Source organism: Canis aureus, chromosome 21 (genome assembly GCF_053574225.1).
Source record: "Canis aureus isolate CA01 chromosome 21, VMU_Caureus_v.1.0, whole genome shotgun sequence".
NCBI lineage: Eukaryota > Metazoa > Chordata > Mammalia > Carnivora > Canidae > Canis > Canis aureus.
In genome coordinates, this window is record NC_135631.1 from 56,496,954 (window position 1) to 56,521,956 (window position 25,003).

Here is a 25,003-nt window from a genome sequence, read left to right on the forward strand (position 1 = left end):
AATAGAAATCGAGTCCTCAAAATACAAATGAAGAGAGAGCAGTTTAAGAGTAGTAGGATCATTAATCGGTGTTTGAGAACACGCTAGGGACACCAGGGTAGCTCAGTGGTTAAGCATCTGCCTTCGGCTCAGGGCATGATCCTGGGGTCTGGGATCCAGTCCCACATCGGGCTCCTTGCAGGAGAGCCTGCTTCTCACTCTGCCTGTGTGTCTGCTTCTCTCTCTCTTTCACTCTCTGTCTGTGTCTCTCATGAATGAATAAAATCTTAAAAAAGAGAGAGAGAGAATACACTAAATTGCTTTTGTATCCTGCCACACTCCAGAATGGCTTTATGAGTTCTTGCAATCTTGCGGTGGAGTCTCTTGGTGTCTAGGTAGAGTATCATGTCATCTGCCAAGAGGGAGAGTTTGACTTCTTGTTTGCCAATTTGAATGTCCTTTATTTCTCTTTGTTGCCTGATTGATGATGCTAGGATCTATAGTACTCTGTTGAATTTCAGTGGTGAGAGTGGTCATCCCTGTCTTGTTCCTGATCTTTGGCACAAGGCTCCCAGTGTTTCCCCATTGAGAATGATATTTGCTGTGGGCTTTCTGTAGATGGCTCTTAAGATGCTGAGGCATGTTCTCTCTATACCTACACTCTCAAGAGTTTTGATCAGGAATGGATGTTGTATTTTGTCAAATGCTTTCTCTGCATCTCTTGAGAGGATCCTATGGTTCTTGATTTTTCTCCTGATGATATCAATTACATTGATTGCTTTATAAGTGTTGAACCAGCTTTGCATCCCGTGGATAAATCCCACTTGGTCATGGTGAATAATCTTCTTAACGCACAGTTGGATCCTACTGGCTAGTATCTTGTTGAGAATTTTTACATCCGTGTTCATCAGGGATATTGGTCTGTAATTCTCCTTTATGGTGGGGTCTTTGTCTGGTTGTGGAATTTAAGTGATGTTGGCCTCATACAAGGAGTTTGCAAATGCTACATCTCGTTATCTTTCAGAAGAGCTTTAGTAGAAGAGGTATGGTTTCTTCTTTAAACGTTTGATAGAATTCCTCTGGGAAAGCATCTTGCCCTGGATTTTGTGTCTTGGTAGGATTTGAGGACTGCTTCAATTTCTTCCCTGGTTATCGGCCTGTTCAGTTTTCTATTTCTTCCTGTTCCAGTTTTGGTAGTTTGTGGTTTTCCTGAAATGTGTCCATTTCTCCAAGATTGCCTAATTTATTGGCATGTAGTTGCTCATAATAAGCTTTAAAATTCGTTTGTATTTTTTGGTGTCTGTGGTGTTCTCTCATTGATCATTCATTATTTTATTAATTTGAGTCCTTTCCCTCTTCTTTTTAATAAGGCTGCCTAATGATTTATCTATGTTATTAATTCTTTCAGAAAACCAACTCCTGGATTCGTTCATCCGTTCCACATTTCTTCTGGTCTCTCTTTCATTGAGTTCTGCCCGAATCTTTATTGACTCTCTTCTTCTGCTGTGTGTAGGATCTATTTGCTGTTTTTTTCTCCAGCTCCTTTAGATACCACGTTCGCTTTTGTATTTGAGTTCTTTCCAGTTTTTGGATGGATGCTCATATTGCGATGAATTTCCCCCTCAGGAGTGCTTTTGTTGTATCCCAAAGATTTTGAACAGTTGTATCTTTATTCTCATTAGTTTCCATGAATCTTTTTCATTCTTCTCTAATTTCCTGCTTTACCATTTCATCTTTTAGCAGGATGGTCCTTAAGCTCCATATGTTTGAAATCCTTCCAAACTTTTTTTTGTGATTTAGTTCTAATTTCAAAGCATTATGGTGTGAAAAGATGCAGGGGATGATCCCGATCTTTTGGTATCAGTTAAGTCCTGTTTTGTGACCCAGTATGTGGTCCACTCTGGAGAAAGATCCATGTGCACTTGAGAAGAATGTGTATTCAATTGTGTTTGGATGGGAAGATCTGTAAATATCTGTGAAATCCATCTGGTCTAGTGTACCATTTAAAACTCTTGTTTTTAGAGATGTTGTGTTTAGAAAACCTGTTGATTGTAGAAAGCGCTTCATTCCAGGCACCAAGTATGAGTGTATCATTATCTAAGTAGGCCTTAACTTTGGTTATTAATTGATTGATACACTTGGCAGCTCCCACATTGCGGGCATAAATTCTGGGCATAAATATTGATGACTGTTAGGTCTTCTTGTTGGATAGATCCTTTAAGTATGATATAGTGTCCCCCTTCATCACTTACTACAGTCTTTGTGAAGAAATGTAGTTTATCTGATCTAAGGATGGCTTCCCCTGCTTTCTTTGGAGGACCATTGGAATGGTTCGTTTTTCTCCAACCTTTTATTTTCAGGCTGTAGGTGTCCTTATGTCTAAAATGAGTCTCTTGTACACAGCAAAGAGATGGGTTTTGCTTTTATATCCAGTGTGAATCGGCAGTTGCGCCTTTTGGTGGGGTCATTAAACCCATTCACATCCAGAGTTACTATTGAAAGCTATGTATTCAGTGTCATCATGAAACCTATTCAGTCCCTGTTTTTGTGTATTGTTCCCTTGGACTTCCTCTATTACAGAATCCCCCTTAGTATTTGTTGCAGAGCTGGCTTCGTGGTCACGTATTCTCTCAGTTTCTGCCTATCTTGGAAACTCTTTATCTCTCCTTCTATTATGAATGAGAGCCTTGCTGGATAAAGTATTCTTGGCTGCATGTTCTTCTCATTTAAGACCCTGACTATATCCTGCCAGCCCTCTCTGGCGTGCCAGGTCTCTGTGGAAGGGTCTGCTGTTATGCTAATCCTTCTCCCCATAAAATTTACTTTTCTCTTGCTTCTTTAAGGATTTTCTCTTTATCTTTGGAATTTGCAAGTTTCACTATTAAAGGTCCAGGTGTAAAGCGGTCTTTATTGATTTTAGGGGGGGATCTATCCATTTCCTGGTCTGAATGCCTGTTTCCCACCACAAATTAGGGAGGTTTTCAGCTATGATTTGTACAAATACGTATTCTGTGCATCTGTCCTTTTCGGCACCCTTGGGACCCCAGGTAAACGTAGATTTTCCTTCTGAGGCTGTCATTTATTTCCATTAGCTTATCCTCATGATCTTTTAGTCATTTTTCTCTGTTTCCTCAGTTTCCCTCCTTGACATCAACTTGTCTTCTATGTCACTCACTCGTTCTTCTATGACATTATCTCTCATCGTTCTGACCTCTAGTTTGGATTGCATCTCATTTAATTGATTTTTAATTTCTGCCTGATTAGATCTAAATTCTGCAGTCATGAAGTCTCTTGAGTCTTTTATGCTTCTTTCTAGAGCCACCAGTAGCTTTATTATAGTGCTTCTGAATTGGCTTTCTGACATTGAATTGTAATACAAAATTTGTAACACTGTGGGAGCGAGGACTCTTCCTGGCTCTTTCTTTGGAGGTGAGGTTTTCCTTCTAGGCAATTTGCTCAGTGCAGAGTGGCTAAAAACAATTTGTATTGGGAAAAGGAGTAAAAGAGAGAAGAGAAAGAAGGAAAGAAAAAGAAAAAAACAAAAAAGAAGAAGAAAAAGAAAGAAAAAAAGAGAGGAGAAAAGAAAAAAGAGAGAGAGAAAAAAGGGGGGAGGAAACAGAAATCAAAAACAAAAAACAAAGAGAACAAGAGGAAGTATCCTCTGATTCTGTATACTGTAAATCCCTCGATTTCCCCTGGAACTTTCAAGTGCTGGTTGGTCAATAATTTGTTTTTCCCCTCTCCCTCTATCTGGTCTTTGGGGGAGGGGCCTGCTGTGCGGATTTTCAGGTTTAGCACATGGGGGAGCTCCTCAGCCCCCTGCCTGGTGCAAGGCTCAGTGAAAGATGTTTAAGCTGTTTATACGGTGAGGCCACTGTGAGGCACATTGGGGGCTGTTTATCCTGTGAGGCCCCAGAAGGAACAACAACAGTGGGGGCGGCCAGCTCTGGAGCCTTGGAATCAGCTCCTGCAGTAACTACAGAGCTCTCAGCCTGCAGAGCCCTAGATTCCCTGGGGGCGGGGCCGCTAATCTGCTCAGCTTGGGGCAGGAGTGTCCTTGCTGTCCTGGGCCCTCCTGGCTTCTGCCTGTCCCCTGGGGAGCGCCGGATCCTGGGCTGTGTCCTGGCGCCCTGTGCTCCCGGCCTGCACTGTCGTATTCGCGCTCCTGGCTGCGCAGCCCCTTCTGCGCGGAGCCCCTGCCAGAGCCGCTTCTGAGCTGCTCCCTGGGCGGAGCAGACCCTCCCTGCGGCGCCGCCACCTGAGCTGCCTCGTAGCTGCTGCGGTGGCCGAGAAGTACCCTCCCCCCGGAGCGTCTGCCCGAGCCGCCTCTGAGCTGCTCCCGGGTCCAGCCAGGCGCGCTGCAGCCCTTTAGGGAGCCTGGCGGCTGGGTGTGGTGCGCTCTCCCTGGGGCTCAGGTGCACTGTTATTGTCCCTGGGAGTCTGAGGGCATCCCCGCCCTCCTGGGTCCTGCTCTAACTCCCTGCGAGGGCCTTTCCACCCGGGAAGGTTGGTGCAGCTTCTGCTTCTCCGGGACGGGGCTCTCCTGTCCTGGGGACACTCGCCCCGGCCTTAGCCCGGCTCCTCGTGGGGCCCCTCCCCCCTGGATGCCTTTTGTTTCTTTATTTCTTCCCCCCCCCCCCCCCCCCCGCCGTCTTCCTACCTTAATAGAAGTGTGAACTCTTCTCACTGTAGCATTCCAGCTATTGTCTCTTTAAATCTGAGGCCGAATTCGTAGATTTTCAGGATGATTTGAATGTTATCTAGGTAATTTTGTGGGGACAGGTGACTTGGGGACCCTACTCTTCCATCAACTTGCCTCCTCCCCTCCACTTCAGACATCTTTTAATATTACCTTCATGTTTTCATTTTAATTTCCTTCCATGTATTTTTTAACTTACACTTTAATTTCCTGATTAACACATTCATTATGAGCGGTAGGATATTCTTTAACTCCCATGTGTTAGTGGTATTTCCAATTTTTTCTTGTGGTTGACCTTAAGTTTCATATCATTGTGGTTGGAAAATATGCATGGTATAGTCTTCATCTTTTTGTACTTGTTAAGGTCTGATTTGTGACCTGGTATGTGATCTATTCTGGAGAATGTTTCATATGCACTCAAAAAGACTGTGTCTTTTGCTGTTTTAGGATGAAATGTTCTGAATATATTTGTTAAGTCCAAAAAGAAAAGAAAATAATAGAAACGACAAAGACCTACTACTTGCTTCGATGTGGATGGAACCGGAGGGTATAATGCTGAAGGAAAATACACAATCGGAGAAGGGTAATCATTATATGGTCTCATTCATTTGGGATAATAAAAAATAGTGAAAGGGAATAAAGAGAAATGGAGAGAAAATGAGTGAAAATATCAGTTGTCGATGACAGAATATGAGAGACTCCTAACTCTCGGAAACGAACAAGGGGTACTGGAAAAGGAGTTGCCTGGCTGGCTGGGGTGACTGGATGACGTGCGCTGAGTGGGGCACTTGATGTGATGAGCCTGATGAGCCATGGGTGATATGCTCTATGTTGGCAATTTGAACTCTTCTCAGTTAGGACCCTGAATATATCGTGCCAGCCCTTTCTGGCCATCCAGGTCACTATGGAGAGGTCTGCTGTTAACCTACTACTTCTCCCCCATAAAGTTTAGGGATCCCTTGTATCTTGCTGCTTTGAGGATCTTCTCTTTATCTTTGGAATTTGGAAGTTTCACCATGAAACATCAGGGTGTTGAAAGGTTACCATTGATTATGGGGGGGATCACTCTATCTGCAGGATGTGCATGCCTGATTCCTTCCCCAAGTTAGGGAAGTTCTCGGCTATGATTACTTCAAATACACTTTCTGGTCCTCTGTTCCTTTTGGTACCCTCTGGACCCCCTTTTAAACGTAGATTTTTCCTTCTGAGGTTATCATTTATTTCCCTTAACCTTTTCTCATGGTCTTTTGTATTTCTCTCTTTTCCTCTGCTTCCTTCCTTGCCATCAACCTGTCTTCTATGTCACTCACTCGTTCTTCTACCTCATTAACCTCATCGTTAGGTCCTCCAGTTTGGATTGCATCTCATTCCATTGTTTTTAATTTCGGCCTGATTAGATCTATATTATGCAGTCATGAAGTCTCTCGAATCCTTCATGCTTTTTTCAGAGCATCAAGTAGCTTTATAATTTTGCTTCTGAATTGACATTCTGACATCGAATTGTAACCCAATTTCTGTAATTCTGTGGGAGAGAGACTGGTTTCTTTTGTGGTGAATTCTTCCTTCAAGTCAATTTGCTCATTCCAGAGTGGCTAAAAACAAGTTGTACTGGAAAAAGGAAGGAAAAAAATAAAAGAGGACCATTTCAAAATTAAAAAAAAATAACAAGGAGGGATCTCCTCTGATGCTATATACTGTAAGTCCCTCGACTTCCCCTGGAGCTTTCCAGCGCTGCTTGGTCAAGAACTTGCTCTTCCCCTTTCCTTTCAGCTGGTCCTCTGGTGTAGAGGCCTGCTCGGGTGATTTTCAGGTATGGCTCCCAGGGGAACAACCCTGCCCCCTGCCAGAGGCACTGCTCAGCGGGAACTGTTTATCCTGTGAGACCCATTCTCCCTGGCAGCCCGGCTCCATCCCACGTACAGTGTGACTTAGGGGGGAACAACAACACTGGCAGCGGGGCAGCTCTTAACCCCTGGACACAGCTCATGCAGATCCCAGTCCACGGGAGACTAAATGTCCGGATGTGGAGGGCACTTACCTGCACAGCTCGGGGGTGCCCGGGGGCAGGAGCGTCCTCACTGTCCTGTGTCCTCCTGGCCCCCGCATGTCCCAAGGGGATCGCCAGATCCTGGGCTATGCCCCCGGCTGCCTGGGCTCTGGGGCCTGCGCCACTGGAATCGCTCTCCCAGGGCCGAGCATCCCCCGCCTCGCGATGCGGCTGCCGGAGCTGCCACCTGAGCTGCCCCGGGGCCTGCGGAGTGTGCGATCCAGCCCTTTCGGAGTCAGCCAATGGTGTGTGGCGTGCTGTCCCCACTTAATCTGTTAGTGTCCCCGGAAACCTGGGGTTTCCACTGCCCCTGCTGGGATCCTGCCCGAGTTCCTGTGAGCACTTTCCATCCGGGAACGTTGATGAATTTCCTGATTCTCCCGGTCTGGGCCTCCTGTCCTGGAGTCTCTCCTGCCCGGCCTTAGCCCAGGTGCGTGTGGGCTCTCCCCCGCCAGAGTGTATTTATTTATTTTTCCGTCTTCCTACCTTGATAGAAGCACAAACTCTTCTCACTGTAGCCTTGCAGCTGTTCTCCCTTTAAATCTCAGGGCGAATTCGTAGGTTTTTGGATGGTTTGAAATTTATCTCGATAGGTTGGGGGGGACAGGTGATTTCGGGTTCCTACTCTTCCACCATCTTGCCGACAGCCTTTTCTTTCATTATTTTGGTTTCCTATTTTCCCATTCTAATTACACAAATATTTTATTTTATCTTATTTTTATTTTACTTTTTAAAATTCTGTTTTCTTTCTTTTTTTTAAATATGAATTTATTTTTTATTGGTGTTCCTTTGGCCAACATACAGAATAACACGCAGCGCTCATCCCGTCAAGTGCCCACATCAGTGCCCACATCAGTGCCCGCTACCTAGTCAACCCCACCCCCTGCCTACCTCCCCTTCCACCACCCCTTGTTTGTTTCCCTGCATTAGGAGCCTTCCATGTTCTCTCTTCCTTTCTTATATTTCCCACTTATTTCCCCCTTTCCCCTTTATTCCCTTCCACTATTATTTATATTCCCCAAATGAATGAGACCATATGATGTTTGTCCTCCTCTGATTGACTTATTTCACTCAGCATAATACCCTCCAATTCCATCCACGTTGAAGCTAATGATGGGTATTTGTCATTTCTAATGGCTGAGTAATATTCCATTGTATACATAAACCACATCTTCTTTATCCATTCATCTTTTGATGGACACCGAAGCTCCTTCCACAGTCTGGCTATTGTGGACATTGCTGCTATCAACATCTGGGTGCAGGTGTCCCGGCGTTTCATTGAATCAATAACTTTGGGGTAAATCCCCAGCAGTGCAATTGCTTGGTCATAGGGAAGATCTATTTTTGACTCTTTGAGGAACTTCCACACAGTTTTCCAGAGTGGCTACACCAGTTCACATTCCCAGCAACAATGCAGGAGGGTTCCCCTTTCTCCACATCCTCTCCAACATTTGTGGTTTCCTGCCTTGTTAATTTTCCCCATTCTCACTGGTGTGAGATGGTTTCTCATTGTGGTTTTTTTAAATAATAAATTTATTTTTTATTGGTGTTCAGTTTACCAACATGCAGAATAACACCCAGTGCTCATCCCGTCAAGTGCCCCCCTCAGTGCCCGTCACCCATTCACCCCAACCCCCCACCCTCTTCCCCTTCCATCACCCCTAGTTCATTTTCCAGAGTTAGGAGTCTTTATGTTCTGTCTCCCTTTCTGATATTTCCCACACATTTCTTCTCCCTTCCCTTATATTCCTTTTCACTATTATTTATATTCCCCAAATGAATGAGAACATACACTGTTTGTCCTTCTCCGATTGACTTACTTCACTCACCATAATACCCTCCAGTTCCATCCACGTTGAGGCAAATGGTGGGTACTGTGGTTTTGATTTGTATTTCCCTGATGGCAATTGATTCAGAGTATTTTCTCATGTGCTTGTTGGCCATGTCCATGTCTTCTTCTGTGAGATTTCTGTTCATGCCTTATGCCCATTTCATTATTGGATTGTTTATTTCTTTGCTGTTGAGTTTAATAAGTTCTTTATAGATCTTGGAAACTAGCCCTTTATCTGACGACAAATACCCACCATTTGCTTCGACGTGGATGGAACTGGAGGTTAGTATGGGGAGTGAAATATGTCAATGGGAGAAGGACAAACATTATATGGTCTAATTCATTTGGGGAATATAAAAATAGTGAAAGGGAATAAAGAGGAAAGGAGAATAAATGACTGGGAAATATCAGAAACAGAGACAGAACATGAGAGACTCCTAACTCTGGGAAAGGAATTATTGGTGGTGGAAGGGGATGTGGGCAGGTCATGGGGGGACTGAGTATTGGGCACTGAGGGCTGCACTTGACGGGATGAGCACTGGGTCTTATTCTATATGTTGGCAAATTGAACACCCATAAAATTTTATTAAAAAAGAAAACTTCAAAGGTAAAAAAAAAGAAAGAATTAAGAAGATAGATAAATCATTTGCCAGGCTCATTAAAAAGGAGAGGGAAAGACTCAGATCAATAAAATCATGAATGAGAAAGGACACCAGCAACACCAAAAAATACAAACGGTTATAAAAACTTATTATGAGCAGCTATATACCAATCAATTAGGCAATCTAGAAGAAATGGACACATTTCTGGAAAGCCACAAACTACCAAAACTGGAACAGGAAGAAATGGAAAAGCTGAACAGGCTGATATCCAGGGAGGAAACTGAAGCAGTCATCAAAACCGCAAGGCACAAAAAATATATTTAAAAAATATATTTAAAAAATAAATTAAAACCAATAAAAACCAATTAAAACCAATAAAAAAATTTTTTTAAAAAAAGAAGCTGCAGCTGTAGTGCCAGCTACACAAGGCCAGATGGCTTCCAAGGGGAATTCTATTGAAAGTTTAAAGAAGAAACCACACCTATTCTACTGAAGCTGTTCCAAAAGATAAAAAGAGATGGAGCACTTCCAATCTCATTCCATGAGGCCAACATCACTTTAATTCCAAGACCAGACAGAGACCCCACCAAAAAGGAGAATTACAGACCAATATCCCTGATGAACATGGATGCAAAAATTCTCAACAAGATACTAGCCAATAGGATCCAACAATACATTAAGAAAATTATTCACCATGACCAAGTAGGATTTATCCCTGGGACACAAGGCTGGTTCAACACTCGTAAAACAATCAATGTGATTCATCATATCAGCAAGAGAAAAACCAAGAACCATAGGATCCTCTCATTAGATGCAGAGAAAGCATTTGACAAAATACAGCATCCATTCCTGATCAAAACTCTTCAGAGCGTAGGGATAGAGGGAACATTCCTTAGCATCTTAAAAGCCATCTACAAAAAACCCACAGCAAATATCATTCTCAATGGGGAAACACTGGGAGCCTTTCCCCTAAGATTAGGAACAAGATATGGATGACCACTCTCACCACTGCTATGCAACAGAGTACTAGAAGTCGTAGCCTCAGCAATCAGGCAACAAAAAGAAATGAAGGGCATTCAAACTGGCAAAAAAGAAGTCAAACTCTCCCTCTTGGCAGATGACATAATACTGTACCTAGAAAACCCAAAGACTCCACTGCAAGATTGTAAGAACTCATACAGCCATTTGGCAGTGTGGCAGGATACAAAATCAATGCCCAGACGTCAGTGGCATTTCTATTCACTAACAATGAGACTGAAGAAAGAGAAATTAAGGAGTCAATCCCATTTACAATTGCACCCAAAGCATGAGATAGATAGGAATAAACCTAACCAAAGAGGTAAAGGATCTATACCTTAAAAACTACAGGACACTTTTGAAAGAAATTGAGGAAGACACAAAGAGATGGAAAAATATTCCATGCTCATGCATTGGAAGAATTAAAATTGTGAAAATGTCAATGATACCCAGGGCAATTTACACATTTAATGCAATCCCTATCAAAATACCATGGACTTTCTTCAGAGGGTTGGCACAAATCATCTTATGATTTATGTGGAATCAGAAAAGATCCTGAATAGCAGGGGAATACTAAAAAAGAAAACTAGAGATGAGGGCATCACAATACCAGATGTCACCGTGTACTACAAAGCTGTCGTCACCAAGAGAGTGTGGTACCGGCACAAAAGCAGACACAAAGATCAATGGAGCAGAATAGAGAATCCAGAAATGGACCCTCAACTCCATGGTCAACTAATATTTGACAAAGCAGTATATTTTTCCACTGGAAAAAATACAGTGTCTTCAAAAACGGTGCTGGGAAAGTTGGACATCCATATGCAGAAGAAGGAAATTAGACCATTGTCTTACACCATGCCCAAATATAAACTCAAAATGGATGAAAGATCTAAATGTGAGACTAGATCCATCACCATCCTAGAGTAGAACACAGGCAACACCCTTTTTTTAAAAAATAAATTTATTTTTTATTGGTGTTCAATTTGCCAACATACAGAATAACACCCAGTGCTCATCCCGTCAAGTGCTCCCCTCAGTGCCTGTCACCCACTCACCCCCACCCCCCGCCCTCCTCCCCTTCCACCACCCCTAGTTCGTTTCCCAGAGTTAGGAGTCTTTATGTTCTGTCTCCCTTTCTGATATTTCCTACCCATTTCTTCTCCCTTCCCTTCTATTCCCTTTCACTATTATTTATATTCCCAAAATGAATGAGAACATATGTTTGTCCTTCTCCGATTGACTCATTTCACTCAGCAAAATACCCTCCAGTTCCATCTACGTTGAAGCAAATGGTGGGTATTTGTAATTTCTAATGGCTGAGTAATATTCCATTGTATACATAAACCACATCTTCTTTATCCATTCATCTTTCGATGGACACCGAGGCTCCTTCCACAGTTTGGCTATTGTGGACATTGCTGCTAGAAACATTGGGGTGCAGGTTTCCAGGCATTTCAATAAAAAATATATTTAAAAAATAAATTAAAACCAATAAAGAATTTAAAAAAAAAAAAAAGAAGCTGCAGCTGTAGTGCCAGCTAGGTGGCAATTCCTTGCAGGCTAGAACAACGTTCTCCAGACAGCGATACACGTTCCAAATCAGTTTCTAATATATAATGCTGTTTCTCCCATAGCTCACATACACAGGCGCAGGAATCAAGGACTGGAACTGAGAGTGGTACTGCTCACTATATCCCTTCATGATCTACTTGAAAAGTGTTTAATTTCTGTTCCCATGACTTTAAATTCCACTGGCCTAGAGGTCTCAGGCTCAGAGACAGACACAAAAACAATCCTTGTGAACTGGAAATTGAAACTGCTGCCTGGCCACTTTGAGCTCTCTTCATGCCTCTGAATCAGTAGGCAAGGAAGGAAGTTAATATGCTGGCTGTATGATTAATCCCAAATACCTTGGAGAAATTGGTTGAACTCCACAATGGAGGTTAAAATAGCATGTGTGAAAATCATAGAATCACTTAAGACATCTTTTATTATAATTACATGTTTTAGTTTTCATTTCCTTCCATGTATTTTTTAATTTATACTTTAAATTCCCTGTTGAACCACTTATTATGAGCAGGAGGATATTCTTTAACCCCCAGGTATTTCTGGGTTTCCAAATTTTTTCTTGTGGTTGACCTTAAGATTCATATCATTGTGGTTGGAAAATATGCATGGTATAGTCTTCATCTTTTTATACTTATTAAGTCTGATTTGTGTCCTGGTACGTGATCTATTCTGGAGAATGTTTCATATGCACTCAAAAAGACTGTGTCTTCTGCTGTTTTAGGAAGAAATGTTCTGAATGTATTTGTTAAGTTCCAAAAGAAGAAGGAAAGACAGGAAACGACAAATACCCACCATTGGCTTCAATGTGGATGGAACTGGAGGGTATTATGCTGAGAGAAATAAGTCAATCGGAGAACGGCACTCATTATTTGGTCCCATTCATTTGGGGAATAAAAAATAGTGAAAGGGAATAAAGGGAAAAGGAGAGAAAATGAGTGAAAATATAAGTTGAGGATGACAGAATATTAGAGACTCCTAACTCTGGGAAACGAACAAAGGGTTGTGGAAAGGGAGGGGGTTGGGGTGACTGGATGGCGGGCGCTGGGGGGGGGAATTGACCTAATGAGCCCTGGTTGATATGCTCTATGTTGGCAAATTGAACTCTTCTCATTAAGAACCTGACTACATCCTGTCAGCCCTTTCTGGCCTTCCAGGAGCTGTTAACCTATTACTTTTCCCCTCAAGGATAGAGAGCTCTTGTCTCTTGTTGCTTTGAGGATCTTCCTTTATCTTTGGAATTTGCAGGTTTCACCATGCAATGTCAGGATGTTGATCGGTTTTTATTGATTTTAGGGGGGGTGAATATCTCTATCTCCAGGATCTGCATGCCTGTTTCCTTCTCCAAATTAGGGAAGTTCTCGGCTATGATTTGTTCTAATACACTTTCTGGTCCTCTGTTCCTTTCAGCACCCTCTGGAACCCCCATTAAATGTAGATTTTTCCTTCTGAGGCTCTCGTTTATTTCCTTTAACCTTTCCTCATGGTCTTTTGTTTTTCTCTTTTTCCCTCAGCCTCCTTCCTTGCCATCCACCTGCCTTCTATGTCACTCACTCATTTTAAAACCTCATTAACCTCACCATTAGGACCTTCAGTTTGGATTGCATCTCATTTAATTGATTTTTAATTTCGGCCTGACTAGATCTAAATTCTGCAGTCATGAAGTCTCTTGAATCCTTCATGCTTTTTTCCAGAACCATCAGTTGCCTTAAAATTGTGCTTCTGAATTGGAATTCGGATATCGAATTGTAAGCCCAATTCTGTAACTCTGTGGGAGTGAGGACTGTTTCTGATTGTTTGTTCTTACTTTTGGTCATTTTGCTCAGTGCAGAGTGGCTAAAAACAAGTTGTACTGGAAAAAGGAAGGAATAAAAGAAAAAAAGGGGGGAAACAAAAAACAAAAACAAATATAGCAACAAAAAGCAAGAAACATTTCAAAATTAAAAAAAAATAAGGAGGGGTATCGTCTGATTCTATATACGGTAAGAATCAGATGAATTCCCCTGGAGCTTTCCAGCGCTACTTGGTCAAGAAATTGCTCTTCCCCTTTCCTTGCAGCTGGTCTTTGGTGGGAGGGGTCTTCTGTTTTGATTGTCAGGTGTGTGCCCCTGAAAGAGCTGCCACACACCATCCCAGGTGCAGGGTTCAGTGGGAGCTGTTTATCCTGTGAGGCCCATGCTCCCTGGGGGCTCGGCTCCGTCCCTGACACAAGGTTACATAGTGAGGAAAAACAACACTTTTGGCAGCCACCTCTCCAGCCCTAGAGTCCGCTTCCTCAGTACGTCCTTCAACTCCCAATCCGCGGGAGCCTGGATGCTCCGGGCTCCAGGTGTGGGGCCACCGACCTTCACAGTTCAGAGGTGCCTGGCGGCAAGAGCATCCTGGCTGTCCTATGTTCTCCTGGCCTCTGCCTTTCCAAAGGGAAAGGATTTGGGCTGTGTCCCCTGGCTTCTTGGACTCCGGGACCTGCACCCCTGGAATCGCTCTCCCGGAGTCGCGCAAACCCCTCCTCGCCAAGCCGCTTGCCCAAGCCACCACCTGAGACTCTCCCGGGGCCCACTGGGTGCGCGCTCCAGCCCTTTACGGAGCTCGGCCCACGGTGTGTGGCGTCCTCTCCCCACTTTTCTGTCAGTGTCCCCGGGAACCTGGGGGCTCCACTGCCCCTCCTGGGATCCTGCCCCAGTTCCCTGTGAGCACATTTCCATCCGGGAAGATTGGTAAACTTCCTGATTCTCCCGGTCTGGGCTTTACTTTCCTTGAGGCTATCCTGCCCGGCCTTAGCCAGGCTCCTCGTGGGGGCTCTCCCCCACTGGAGTCTATTTATTTATTTTTCTATCTTCCTACCTTGAGAGAAGCCAAACTCTTTTCACTGTAGCATTCCAGCTGTTCTCTCTTCAAATCACAGGCCGAATTTGTAGGTTTTCAGGATGATTTGAAAGTTATCTAGGTAAATTAGTGGAACAGGTGAATTCGAGATTCTACGCTTCCGCCATCAGACATCACTTGTTTGTCGTTATTTTGATTTCCTATTTTCCCATTCTATTTACACAACTATTTTATTTTACCTTGTTTTTATTTTACTTTTTAAAAATTTGAATTCAATTTGCCAGCGTATAATAAACCATTAGTTTCAGATGTTGTGATCAGTAATTTATCATTTGTGTGTAACACCCATTGCTCATCACACCACGTGCCATCCTTAATGCCCCTCTCCCAGGTACTCAACCCCCACCCACGTCCCCTCTAGCGACCTGCCATTTATTTCACAAAGTTAAGGCTCTTTCAAGGTTTTTTTTCTCTCTCTTATGACTTCCCATTCAGTTTTCCCTCCTTCCCTATGATTCTATGCATGTTTCTTATATTTCACATATTAATGAAACCATATGATAATTGTCTTTCACTGACTGACTTATTTCACTCTCTGAGTAATACCTTCCAGTAACATCCATGTCGATATAAATGGTAAAGTTTCATCCTCTCTAAAGGATGACTAATATCCCATTGTATCTATAGACCACATCTTCTTTATCCATTCATCTGTCGATGGATATATAGCTCCTTCCACACTGTGGACATTGCTGCTGTGAACATTGGGGTGCAGGCGTCCCTTCTTTTCACTACCCCTGTATCTTTGGCGTAAATAAACAGTAGTGCAATTGCTAGTCATAGGGTAGCTCTGATTTTATGTTCTTGAGAAACCTGCACACTTTTCCAGAGTGGCTGCACCAGTTTGCACTCTCACCAACAATGCAAGAGGGTTCCCCTTCTCCACATCCTCGCCAACATTTGTTTCCTGCCTTGTTCATGTTACCCATTCTGACAGATGTGAGGTGGTATCTCATTGTGGGTTTTATTTTGTTTTGTATTTTCCTGATATTGAGTGATGTGGAGCATTTTTTTCGTGTCTGTTCTCCACATGTAGGCCTTTTTTGGAGAAATGTCTGTTCATGTCTTCTACCCATTTCTTCACTGGATACTTGTTTTGAGTGTAGACTTCCATAAGTTCTTTATGGATCTTGGTTACTAGCCTTTTGTCTCTTATGTCATTTGCAAATGTTTTCTCCCATTTTGAAGGTTGCTTCTTAGTTTTATGGACTTTTTCCTTTGCTTTTGAACTTGATGAAGTCCCAATAGTTCTGGTTTGCTCCTGCTTCCCTTGCTTTTATAGACATGTCTTGCATAAGTTGCTATTGCCAAGGTCAAAGAGGTTGCTGCCTGTGTTTTTCTGTAGGATTGTCATGGATTGCTCTTTCACCTTTAGGTCTTTCATCCATTTTGAGTTTATGTTTGTGTGTGGTGTAAGAGAATGGTCCAGTTGAGTTATTCTGCATGTGGCTGTCCAATTTGTTGAAGAGACTGTCCTTTTTCCAGCGGATATTCTTTTCTGCTTTGTCGAAGATTAGTTGACCATAGAGTTGAGGGTCCATTTCTGAGTTCTCTATTCTGTTCCTTGATCAATGTGTCTGTTTTTCTGCCAGTATGATATTTTGATGATGACAGCTTTGTCTATGACATGCAGAAGAAGCCTTAGACAAAATGTAGCCTGAAGTCCAGACATTGTGATATAAACTGCTTTTGATTTCTTTTGCAACATTCCTATGGCTAATTGGGTTTTTTTCCGGTTCCGTGCAAATCTTAGAGTTATTTATTTTTGCTCCGTGAAAAATGTCAATGGTATTTTGATAGGGACTACTTTGAAAGGGTACATTGCCCTGGGTAGCAGGGACATTTTCACAATATTGATTTTTCAAATCCATGAACATGCAATGTTAACGCATCTCTTTGCTCTTCCACAATTTCTTTCATAGGTGTTCTGTAGTTTTTAGTTACAGATCCTTTACCTCTTTCATTATGTTTATTCCTAGGTATTTTATGGTTTCAGGTGCAATTATAAGTAGGATCAACCCTAAATTTCCCTGTCTTCTGTATCTTGTTAGGTGTCTACAAATACGACTGATTCCTCTGCATTGATTTCTCATCCTGCCACATTGCTGTATTACAGTACGAGTCCTAGCAAAGTTAGAAACTCTTGTGTTTTCCACATAAAGAATCATGTTATCTAAGAAAAGTGGGATTTTGACTTCTTCTTTGCCAGTTTGAATGCCATTTATTTCCTTTTGTTTTCTGATGGCTGAGGCTACTAATTCTATTACTCTATTGAAGAATGGTGGTGAGAGTGGGCATTCTTGTTGTGTTCCTGTCCTTAGGGGAAAGGCTGCCACTTCTTTCCCATTGAGAATGATATTCACCATGGGTTTTGTAAATGGCTTTTATGATGTTAGGTCTATTTCCCAATCTGTACACTGTGGAGAGTTTTAATCAAGAAAGGATGCTGTATTTTGCCTAAGGTTTTTTCTGCATTAATTCCGAAGATCATAAGATTCAGGCCCTTTCTTTTATTAAGGCGATCTATCATGCTGGTTGACTTTTAAATGTTGAACCACGCTTGCAGTCCAGGATCTTTTCCACATGGTCTTAGTGAATAATCCTTTTGATGTACTGTTGGATTCCCTTAGCTAATATATTGGTGATAATTTTGGCATCCATGTTCATCAGGGATATTGGTCTGTAGTTCTCCTGTTTGGTGGGATCTTTGGCTTTGGAATCAAGGTAATGGTGACCTCACAGAATGAGTATGCAAGTTTTCCTTGCATTTCCTTGCTATATTTGCAAGATCTTCACTACCATAAGTATTATTTCTTATTCAAATGTTTGGTTGAATTCTCTGGAGGCATTCAGCCCTGGGCTGTGGTTTTCTGGGAAGTTATCGATGACTACTTCAATTACATTACTAGTAATGGATCTGTTCAGGTTTTCAATTCCTTCCTATTTCAGTTCTCCTAGCTTATAAGCTCCAGAAAAGCATCCATTTTTTCCAGATTGCCTAATTTGGGGGCATATAATTGCTCATAATATTCTTTATAATTGTTTGCATTTATTTGGAGTTGGTTGTGATCTGCCTCTTTCATTTATGATTTTATTTGTTTGGATTCTTTATCATTTCTTTAATAAGTCCTACGAGAGTTTTCTCAATCTCATGAATTCTTCCTAAGCAGAGGCCAGCTTGCCCTAGTGCTGAGAAATGCTGGTAGTCAAGGATCCAGTGGCACATGGTGAACCTGCGATCCAGGGGCCTGCTTGGCCTAGCCCTGTCTGGGATGTGTAACCCCAAGTCCAAATCACAAGGGCAGCCCACTTACCAGGGGCCTAAGTGAGTACAACTGAGATGTGAGGTTGGTCTTCAGGTCCAAGGCACATGCTGATTTCCCTGTTTAGGTGCCTCCTTTTCACAATGATGAAGTGGGATGCAAGGCTCATGACTTGGAGGCATCAGCAAACCCAGTGTCCCCTGAACCCCATTGCCTTATTCTGGGCTCCACTGGAGCACTGGTGGTGTGAGGCTTCTTGGTCCATCCAGTGTCTGGGTTACTCACATGCCCAGGGCCACGTGGGTTCAGATGGTTCCCAGTCTGAGGGCTACTGGTAAGTGCTCTGTTCCGTGGACTGAATTTCTCAGTGTCCTGCTGTGTTTGAGGGTTTGTGGTCTGTTGGCTCCTGGTCAGCCAGGGATCTGGGGGAATTGATTTTCCACTACTGAGCTGGGGTAGGCAGCTCTTGGTCTGAGGGCCTGTGTTCCAATGTCCAGCAACATGTCCAGTGATCAGGTGACTCGTTCTCCCAGGGACTTACTTGTTTCATAAAATCCCCTCTCTGCTGGGTGCCTGGAGGCCAATGCAGACATGTACACATAGGAGTGGACTGGAGGTTTAGGGAACTCATGTGCCCTGTACTGAGCTGTGTTCGAGAGCTCCAGAGAAGCAGTGACTGCCCTGGGTTCCCACAGGATGTGGTCTCACAGCTTTCCTGTGTTGAGCCCAGTTGTGACCCCAGAGGTGTGGGAGAGGCTATTCCCCTCTGTCTGAGTATCCATGGTATGGATTTCCAGTGTCCCGCTCCCAGAGGCCACATGGGAATATGTCCGTGAGCAGCCAGGCCAACCTCACAGTGGAAAATGGGACCAAGAGTTGCTTGCTGTGGGTTCGTGGACTCTCAGAACTACAGACGGGGATGAAGGGAGGTGCAATCATGCAAGTGGAGGCGAAAGTTTTGGCAAGAGCCCTGGGGAAGGAGGGGTGGATAAGGGGCTTGCCATAGCAGGGGAAGAAAACAGGGCAGAGAACCTGAGGGAGAGCAGGGAGATCTGTGCCTGAAGTGCCATCACTGTCGTCACAGGGGCCTGGGTGGTTGCCTTACAAAACCCTGGTGCATCATAGTGCCTTTCTATGATGTCACTGCCATACCCTGGCCAATCACTCAGGATCGCATTGTGGACTGGTTCATGTGGCCAATCACCATGCAGCTCAGGTGGCCAATGTCAGATGGCTTTCTCAGTGACCCTCCTGATATTGTTGCCTAGAAACCATGCTGAAACGGAAAACAGAGGAGGTGGGGGCAAGATGGTGGAAGAGTAGGGTCCCCAAGTTACCTGTCCCTTCCTAATTACCAGATAACTTTCAAATCATCCTGAAAACCTAGGAATTCGGCCTGAGATTTAAAGAGAAAACAGCTGGAATTCTACAGTGAGAGAAGAGTTCATGCTTCTTCAAGTACAACATTTTTGGCCACTCTGCACGAGAAAAATGACTAGAAGAAAAACCTCACATCAAAGGAAAGAATCAGAAACAGTCCTTCTCCCACAGAGTTACAAAATTTGGGTTACAATTCACTGTCAGAAAGCCAATTCAGAAGCACAAGTGTAAAGGTACTGGTGGCTCTAGAGAAAAGCATAAAGAATTCAAGAGACTTCGTGACTGCAGAATTTAGATCTAATCAGGCCGATATTAAAAATCACTTAAATGAAATGCAATCCATACTAGAGGTACTAACGATTAGGGTTAATGAGGTAAAAGAACGAGGGAGTGACATAGAAGACAAGGTGATGGCAAGGAGGGAAACAGGAAAAAAGAGACAAACAAATAAAAGATCGTGAGGATATCTTAAGGGAAATAAATGACAGCCTCAGAAGGAAAAATCTACGGTTACCTGGGTTTCCCGGGGGTGCTGAAAAGGACGGAGATCCAGAATACATATTTGAAAAAAATCATAGCTGAAAACATCCCTAATTTGGGGAGGGATACAGGCATTCAGATCCAGAAATAGAGAAACACTACTTAAAATCAATAAAAACCACTCAACACCTCGACGTTTAATAGTGAAACTTGCAAATTCCAAAGATAAAGAGAAGATCCTTAAAGCAGCAAGATACAAGAAATCTCTAACTTTTATGGAGAGAAGTATTAGCACAACAGCAGACCTCTCCACAGAGACCTGGCAGGCTAGGAACAGCTGGCAGGATATATTAAGGGTCCTAAATGAGAAGAACATGCAGCCAAGAATACTGTATCCAGCAAGGCTCTCATTCAAAACAGAAGGAGAGATAAAGAGCTTCCAAGATAGGCAGAAAGCGAGAGTATGTGACCACGAAGCCAGCTCTGCAAGAAATACTAAGGTGGAGTATGTAATTGATGAATTCCAGGGGAACAATCCACAACAACAGGGACTGAATAGGTATCATGATGACACTGAATACATATCTTTAAATTGTAACTCTGAATGTGGATGCGCTTAACAACCTCAGCAAAAGGCACAGCTGCAGTTTCAGACTGGATAAAAAAGCAGGACCCATCTATTTGCTGTCTACAAGAGTTTCATTTTAGACCCAAGGACAACTAAAGCCTGAAAACCTTAGAGAACCATTGGTTGGAGAACCATTTACCATTCATATGGTCCTCAAAAGAAAGCAGGGGTAGCCAACCTTATATCACATAAACTAAAATATACCCCAAAGACTGTAGTGAGAGATGAAGAGGGACACTATATCATACTTAAAGGATCTATCCAACAAGAGGACTTAACAATCCTCAATATATATGCACTGAATGTGGGAGCTGCCAAATATATCAATCAATTAATAACCAAGTTAAGACATACTTAGATAATAATACACTTATACTTGGCGACTTCAATCTAGCACTTTCTACACTAGATAGGTCTTCTAAACACAACATCTCCAAAGAAACAAGAGCTTTAAATGATACACTGGACCAGATGGATTTCACAGATATCTACAGAACTTTACATCCAAACCCAACTGAATACACATTCTTCTCAAGTGCATATGGAAATTTCTCCAGAATAGACCACATACTGGGTCACAAATCAGGTCTCAACTGATACCAAAAAATTGGGATCATCCCCACATATTCTCAGACCATAATGCATTGAAATTAGAACTAAACCACAACAAGAAGTTTGGAAGGACTTCAAACACATGGAGGTTAAGGACCATCTTGCTAAAAGATGAAAGCTTCAACCAGGAAATTAAGGAACAATTAAAAAGTTTCATGAAAACTAATGAGAATGAATATACAATGGTTCAAAATCTTTGGGATACAGCACAAGCAGTCCTGAGGGAGAAATATATGGCATTACAATTATCCATCCAAATACTGGAAAGGACTCAAATACAAGCATACAAGCACGAACCTGGCACCTAAAAGAGCTGGAGAAAAAAACAGCAAATAGATCCTACACTCAGCAGAAGAAGAGAGTTAATAAAGATTCGAGCAGAACTCAATGAATTAGAGACCAGAAGAACTGTGGAACAGATAAAAAAAAAAAAAAAGCCAGGAGTTGGTTCTTTGAAAGAATTAATAAGATAGATAAATCATTAGCCAGCTTATTAAAAAGAAGAGACAGAACTCAAATTAATAAAATCATGAATGAGAAAGGAGAGATCACTACCAACACCAAGGAAATACAAAGGATTTTAAAAACATATTATGAACAGCTAAACGCCAATAAATCAGGCAATCTAGAAGAAATTGACGCATTTCTAGAAAGTCATAAACTATCAAGACCGGAACTGGAAGAAATACAAAACCAAACAGGCCAATAACCAGGGAATAAATTGAAGCAGTCCTCAAAGACCTCTAAAGACACAAAAGTCCAGAACCAAATGGCTTCCCTGGGGAATTCTATCAAAGATTTAAAGAAGAACCCATTCCTATTCTACTAAAGCTGTTCCAAAAGATAGAAAGAGACGGAGTAATTTCAAACCCGTTCTATGAAGCCAGCATCACCTTAATTCCAAAACCAGACAGACCCCACCAAAAAGGAGAATTATAGACCAATACCCCTGATGAACATGGATGCAAAAATTCTCCACAAGATATTAGCCAATAGGATACAACAATACATTAAGAAGAGTATTCACCATGACGAAGAAGGATCTATCCTTGGGATGCAAGGCCGGTTCAACACTCGTAAAATATCAATGTCATTCATTATATCAGCAACAGAAAAACAAGAACCATGTGATCCTCTCAATAGATATAGAGAAAGCATTGCACAAAATGCAGCATTCATTCCTGATCAAAACTCTTAAGAGTGTAGAGATACAGGGGAACATTCCACAACATCTTAAAAGCCATCTACGAAAAATCCACAGCAAATATCATTCTCAATGGGGAAGCACTGGGAGCCTTTCCCCTAAGATCAGGAACAAGACAGGGATGTCCACTCTCACCACTGCTACTCAACATAGGACTAGAAGTCCTAGCTTCAGCAATCAGACAACAAAAAGAAAGTGTAAAATGGCCAAAAACAAGTTGTATTGGGAAAAAGAGAAAGAAGAACAAAAAGAAGAAAAAAGAATAAAAAGGAAAAAAGAAAAGAAAAAAAAAAGAGAATAGAATACAAGAAAAAAGGGGGGGAAGCAAAAAACAAAAAACAAGGGAGAGTCTCCTCTCATTTTCTATAGTGTAAATCCCTTGGCTTCCCCTGGAACTTTCCAGTGCTTCTTGGACAATAGTTTGTTTTTCCCCTGTCCGCTAGCTGGTCTTCTGTGGGAGAGGCCTGCTGTGCTGACTTTAGGGTTTTAGCACTTGGAGGAGCTGCTCAGCCCCCTCCCTGGTGCAGGGCTCAGTGAAAGATGTTTAACCTCTTTATCCATTGAGGCCACTGTGAGGTTCAGTAGGGGGTGTTTATCCTGTGAGGCCCCAGGAGGAACACCAACAGTAGAGGCAGCCAGCTCGAGCCCTGGAGTCAGCTCCCACAGTAGCTATGGAGCTCTCAGTCTGCAGAAGCCTGGATGCTCTGGGGGCAGGGGCCTCTGATCTGCCCAGCTCGGGGCCACGTGGTGGCAAGAGTGTCCTTGCTATCCTGAGCCTTCCTGGCTTCTGCCTGTCCCCGGGGAGGCGCCGGATCCTGGGCTGAGTCCCCGGCGCACTGTGCTCCCAGGCCTGAGCTGTTGGAATCGTGCTCCAGGCCGCCCAGGCCCCTCCATGTGGAGCCTCTGCCCAAGTGCATTCTGAGCAGTTCCCAGGCCGCACATCCCCCTTCACGGAGCCTCTACCTGAGCCGCTTCCGAGCTGCGCCCAGGGCCACACAGCTCCCTCCTAGCAGAGCCGCTGCCTCAGCTGACTCCAAGCTGCTCTGGGGCCCGCTGGATGTACGCTGCAGCCCTCTAGGGAGCTCGGCCGGTGTGGGATGCACTCTTCCCGAGGCGCTGGTGCTCTGTTAGTGTCCCAGGGAGGCTGAGGGCATCCCCGCCCCTCCTGGGATCCTGCTCCAACTCCCGGGAAGATGGGTGAAAGCCCTGCTTCTCCAGGATGGGGCTTTCCTGTCCCGGGGACACTCGCTGTGGCCTTAACCTGGGTCCTCGCGGGGCCCCTCCCACTTGGATGCCTTTTGTTTCTTTATTTCTTCCCCCACCCCGTCTGCCTACCGTGATAGAAGTGTGAACTCTTCTCACTGTAGCATTCCAGCTGTTCTCTCTTTAAATCTCAGGCCGAATTCGTAGGTTTTCAGGAGGATTTAAAACAGGTAATTTAGTGGGGACAGGTGACTTGGGGACCCTACACTTCCACCATCTTGCCCTCTCCTACTCTGTTTTCCGTTTAAAATTGTCTCTAGGCAAGGATATCAGGAGGGTCAAGGAGAAAGCCATCTGACCTTGGCCACCTGAGCTGCATGGTGATTGGCCACCTGAACCAGGCCCCTCCGAGAGCGTGCGTGATTGGCCGCGGCATGGCGGTGACATCACAGAGGGGCACTCTGATGCACCTGGGTTGATATAAAAGCATGACAACCACGCAGGTGCCCGTGATGACAGGGATGGCACTGCAGGCACAGATCTCCCTGTTCTCCCTCAGGTTGTCTGCCCTGTTTTCTGCCCATGGCCATGGCAAGCCCCTGGAAAACCCTCCTATCCCAGTCCTCTCCCCAAGACTTTGGGCTCCACCTGCATGTTTGCACATCCATTCATCCCCCTCTGTGGTCCTGAGAGTCCACAAACCCACAGCAGGCGACTCCTGCTCCCATTTCCCACTGAGAGGTTGGCCTGGCTGCTCACGGACATATTCTCATGTGGACTGTGGGAGCGGGACACCGGGAATCAGTACCATGGATACTCAGGCAGAGGGGAAATGCCTCTCCGACACCCCTGGGGTCAACCTGGAGTTCAACACAGGAAAGCTATGAGTCCCCGTTCTGAGGGAACCCAGGGCACTCACTCCTTCTCTGGAGCTCTCCAACCCAGCTCAGTACAGGGCACATGAATGCCCTAAACCTCCACTCCACCCCCATGTGTACGGTGTTTGTAGTGCCTCCAGGCACCCGGCAGAGAAGGGATTGTATGAAACAAGTAAGTCCTGGGACAAGGAGTCACCACATCACTGGAAACGGTGGGGGTCATTGGAACACAGGCCCTCAGACCACGAGCTGCCTGCCCCAGCTCAGTAGTGGACAAATGGATGCTCCAGATCCCTGGCTGACCAGGCGCCCATACACCACAAACCCTCGAACACAGCAGGACACAGAGAAATTCAGTCCCCAGAACAGAGCATGTACCAGGATCCCTCAGACTGGAAACCCCCTTAAGCCTCATGCCTCCGAGCATGTGAATCACCCAGACACTGGATCCCTATCAAAATAGCATGGACTTTCTTCAGACAGTTGGAACTAATTATTTTCAGGTTTGTGTGGAATCAGCAAAGACCCTGAATAGCCAGGGGAATATTAAAAAGAAATCCATAGCTGGGGGCATCACAATGCCAGATTTCAGGTTGTACTACAAAGCTGTGGTCATTGAGACAGTGTGGTACCAGCCCAAAAACAGACACATAGATCATGGAACAGAATAGAGAACCCAGAAGTGGACCCTCAACTTTACGGTCAACTAATAATATTCGATAAAGGAG

At 43.8% G+C, this 25,003-nt stretch overlaps 1 long non-coding RNA gene across 1 annotated transcript; it reads right to left on the reverse strand.

Moving 5' to 3' along the window:
• Window positions 1-762: 762 nt before the first annotated feature.
• On the reverse strand, window positions 763-23,803 carry LOC144293112 (uncharacterized). Its single transcript, XR_013360612.1, has 3 exons — window positions 23,530-23,803; window positions 4,640-6,286; window positions 763-3,449 (listed from the first exon to the last, which is right to left on the reverse strand). It is a non-coding gene; the product is annotated as an uncharacterized LOC144293112 (long non-coding RNA).
• Between the last annotated feature and the right edge of the window lie 1,200 nt (window positions 23,804-25,003).